The following is a 4,930-nucleotide window of genomic DNA, read 5'->3' on the forward strand; positions in this document are numbered from 1 at the left end:
AGACCTCTTCCTGTGTTTTCCCTGTCTTTGAGGACTCAAATTGATCACAGCGAACACAACATTGATCAATTTATCTAATAAGCTTCAATGGGGATACAGCCCCTGGGGCACAAGGCAAAACTCATTAACTTAGAGTCATATGGCTCTTTTGTGTTAGGTTCATGACACTGACACGTTTTCTGGGAGCAATCAGCCAGGCCCCATGCCACATGCCTCTCTCTCTTTGTTTTTGAGAAATAAACCTTCCATCTTCACTACCCACCTCTGATGAGAACCAGATTCAAAGGTGTTGGCCCCGTGGAGTGTCCATGTCACCAAGCCTGCTTTGCCTGGCAAGTGTTGAAGGAAACAGAAATGTGGTTTGAGGGAAAGCCATTGACGATTGCTAAGTGTAAGCAGAGGAACACTTAGGAGATTCATGGAGCAGGATGTCGTGAAGATAACCGATCAGAAAGTAGAATGATTAGTCTAGTTGCTTAAATATGACTTTGAATACTGAGCTTTTAGTTTGGTTGTATATTATTTTGGTGGATCTCTGGGGAGATAATTGAGAGAGCTAGATTTTGTTGGCCTCTCAGGCTATACTGGAATGATAACACTGCCCTAGACCACATAGTCTAGTGATAGAGCTACCAGTGTGAGTTGTATGAATGATATCCCAAGGTAATGACATAGCTGTAGTGAGGTATAATGAAGTCTTGCCCTGTGGTAGTTCTTTTTCCTTTTTGTTTGACTCAAGAAATCCAAGGCACATGACTTGCAGCCCCTACTGGAGGCACTACTAAAGAATAGAGGACAGGATCAAAATGAGAGTCAGTGAAGCAAGCATCTGACCAGCCACTTGCCCTAGCTGGCACGTAGCTCCTCAGAGCTGGTCCTGCTTTGCCTGGCTTGGCAGTCAGCCTGTTCCTACCCTGGCTCTGCTCCACTTTGGCTTGGAGGCCTTGGGGAACGGGCACTCTTGTCCCCTCCCCCTCCCTTATCCCTCCCCAACTCTCCTTCTTGTACTGAGTGCCACTGCAACAGAAGTAGCTGCCACCCCTGGAGCCATGCACAGGCATGGCTGAGAACCCTGGTTTGGAGAACCACTGCATCAAGAGCTTCAAGAACAAGGGCTGAAGTTTTCTGTAATAGAATTAACAAAATATTATCTTTATTCAGAGGTTGGAAAATGGAAAAAGGCTACTTGAAGTAACTGTTCCAAATAGGGTTGTTTGGAATGTCTTCCAGCCTCCTAGAGTCAAGCAGTATCACTGGTATAGGTTAGCCTGCATGTAGCAGGACTCCCTTAGTTGGAGCTGAGGACTTGTTTGATTTGTTTTTAAACTTTTAATCTTCTCAGCTTTGAATATGTTGCCTAGAGACTCAGTAACTATCGAATTTTTGATTTGGGGGAGAAAGGTAACTAGACAATTTGTTAGCTTTTCAATTAAAGACAACACTTAATTCATGAAAAGAAAAAGAGAAAAAACAAACCACCACCACCAACAAAAAGCCAAGGTCTGAAATGTAGAAACAATGTGAAGATTCAGAAATGAAGTGAGAATTGAACTACGAAAGAACAAAAGTGACAGTCACATACTGAAAAAGAGAAATATTCCCCAAGAAGAAAGTTTAGAAGATTCTGATGTTAATGCTGATTTTAAAGCACAAAATGTAATGCTGGAAGTTATATTGTGGAATGCCACATGTGATAAGCCAGTGGTCCAATTGGGTGTTGTTCAGGCAGCAAGAAAATTGTTATCTAGTGACAGAAACCCACTTATTGATGAGGTAATAAAATCTGAAATTTTACCAATTCTAGCCAAATGTTTAGAAAGCGATGATAACCTTTCACTACAGTTTGAAGCTGCGTGGGCCCTAACCAATATAGCTTCAGGAACTTCTGCAGAGACTCAAGCTGTTGTACAATCCAATGAAGTACCTCTTTTTCTAAGACTTCTCCATTCACCATGTCAGAGTGTTTGTGGACAAGCAGGATGGGCTTTGGGAAACATCATAGGTGATGGTGCTCAATGTAGAGATTATGTCATATCACTGGGAGCTGTTAAACCTCTTCTGTCCCTCATCAGTCCCTCCATTCCCATCACCTTCCTTCAGAATGTCACATGGGTCATTATAAATCTCTGCAGGAATAAGGAACCCCCCACTGTCTGCAGAGACAGTTGAGGAGATTTTGTCAGCTTCTTGTATCCTCATATACCATACAGACATAAATATTCTTGTAGGCACTGCTTGGGCTTTGTCATACTTGATAGGTGCAGGGAATGAACAGATACAAATGGTTATTGATTCAGGTGTTGTTCCATTTCTGGTGTCCCTTCTGATCCACTAGGAAGTGAAAGTTCAGCCTCTCTCACCCACTAAGACAAAACTAAGACCATTAAGTTTTTTTTCCTGTATTTTAGGTAAGGGTCTACACCGTGTTCAGGATTTCACTACTAGATCGGACTTGTGATCCACCTGTTTATAGCCTCCCAAGAGCTGGGATTACAGCCATGCACCACCATGCCCAGTCTCCATCGCCATATCAGTGCTCCCCATGAGCAGGGCTGGCACAGCAGGTCCGAGGATCGAACCACAGTCACTGTGCTCTGCCTAAGCAGGCACTTTTATTTGCTGAGCTATCAGGCCAACACTGACATGTCTTTATTGATTTTCCTGTAGAGCATCATAAGGTTTTTAACATTGTGATATAGTTCATATTTGTAGTTTACCATCTCTTTTGGCAAGATATTCACTTCTTTATATAGTTCATCTTTTTAGTTTTATTGAGATAGGGCTGCACCTATCATCTTAGTTAAGGCTGACCTTGAATATGTGGGAACCACAGCCTCTTGTGTGCTGGGATTATGGATTACAGGTGTGCACCACCATGCCTGGCCTATATAGGTCAACCTTGCAAGTACCATTTTGTAACCAACTGTGAAATTTAAGTTAAATGTTCTTTGTAAACATTTTGTACTATTTTAAATGAATAATAACCTAATGAAGTGTGCTTTCTATGGACTGAAAATTTAATTACATGTGTTTTTAGTGTATGATATTAAGAATGAAATGGCTGAAATATCTACTTTTTTCTTTGTAGCTGATTCATCATACTTTCACTGTTGCAGAAATTATTGCTTTTTTGGTATTCAAAGTGTGAAATCAGATCTTTAGTACTTTAATTCTTGGTATGTTGACTCAATGTTATATTTAAAATAAAATGTATTTAAAATAAAAAAAAATGTAACTTCGGTGGGAAATAAGGTTGTATGCTGATGACAGGATGTTGGTCTGATGGCTGTACCCTCTTAATAAAGACTCAAGATATTGTGTTAAAAAAAGAATAAATTTTTGCTTCCACACAAACATGGAAAATTCTTAACACCAAGCAACCTTTTTTCCAGTGCATCTCTACATTTTGTCATTTAGATATTTGCTCTCCCTAAATATAACTTTGACATTTGTTAGTATCCTCTTTCCATATGCATCTAACTGGCATATATTTATGCTTCATTATACTGATCAATGACAATTTTTTAATTTATCACTTAGAAAATTATCCAATGAGCATATCTTGGGTGAAGTGCTGACATTTTCCAAGTATCATAAATCCTGTACCTATTTTTGTCAAGTTTAGTAGTGATAAGACAAAAATATATTTTATTAAAGGCTTGCCAAGGTGCTATTGCATGCATGCAAAAGAGAAGGGCAGTGTATTCTGGAGAAAAAGTATTTCTTAAAGAGCAAAATTAGAGGCCTGTGTGTACATCTGCCTCATTTTGTCACAAGCTTACTGCAACTATTGCAACAATGTTGTCACACTCTGTAGTTGAAGTAGAACAATAGTGACTTTGACTCCATGTCCAGAAGTACCATAGCTGATAGTATAAAAGTGCCAAGTACAGAAGAAAGAGTATTTTTCTTCTGCAGAGAGATTTTATTAGAAGATAGATAACTTAATGTTTGGGAAACTGTACTGGAAAGCAGAGGGACATACGGTAGCTGTGGGTGTTAAGAAACCAACATAGGGACTGACAGTTGGCCAGACGTCCCCCTTATGTCCTGTCACCTGTGTGCTTGCAGGAAAAGAGGTGAACTTTCATGTTACTATTTTCCCTTCAGTCAAGGAATTGGAGGAGGTAGCTGACCATATTGTTGCGAGAATCTGAATTATGCCTATGGGCACAGAACTGCTCTTGACAACAGTTCCTCTCCCATGAAGTTGCAAGATGACTGCAACTCCAGCTTATTCCTTGACTACAGTATTTTTAGATACTCATAAATATTTTGTGGAGTAGAATGTTGTTGAATGCCTGTGTGAAGATAAATGCTTTATGTAATGTTAAGATGTACAAATTTCACGGAGAAAAAAATATCTCAGACCTTATATATAGTAGAAAAAATAAATGTAGATCACTAGTGAATAAAATCCTGAACAATGCACAAACAATGGATAAATGGTAGAGAAGGGTAACAGGAAGTTCTCCTCTCTCTCTCTCTCTCTCTCTATATATATATATATATATATATTTCTCATAACTGCAAAAACAGAAACTAACTCTTACAGCACAATCAGCTCCCAAGTAGGCTTCTTGACACAGATGTCTCTTTTTCTCATTTTAGAACTGTGGACGACATGCTCCTGGCTATCTGTAACCCACTGAGTTACTCACCTATCACAAGCCTTTGCCTCTGGAATGTATTAGTTTTGATTTTTTGTTTTGTTTATTTTTTTGACTTCCACCTATATAATTTTATTGTCTAACAGTTTATCTATTTTGAGGATGTCAAAAATTGCTATTTCTTATGTATACTTCCTACCTCCTTAATCTTCCTATCTGGATAGCTTCCCTGCTACCATAGAGTATTGCTGGTGCTACATTCTCCCCAAGCCATCTTTTTAATGGGCTTCTCATACTACTAAATTGCTTCATCACCATTT

The 4,930-nt window shown here is 39.2% G+C and overlaps 1 pseudogene; it reads left to right on the plus strand.

The window, feature by feature from the left end:
* Positions 1–1,059: 1,059 nt before the first annotated feature.
* On the plus strand, positions 1,060–4,644 carry LOC105742411 (annotated as a pseudogene).
* The last annotated feature ends 286 nt before the right edge of the window (positions 4,645–4,930 follow it).

Source organism: Octodon degus, unplaced genomic scaffold (assembly GCF_000260255.1).
Source record: "Octodon degus isolate 3935 unplaced genomic scaffold, OctDeg1.0 scaffold00050, whole genome shotgun sequence".
Taxonomy (NCBI): Eukaryota; Metazoa; Chordata; class Mammalia; order Rodentia; family Octodontidae; genus Octodon; species Octodon degus.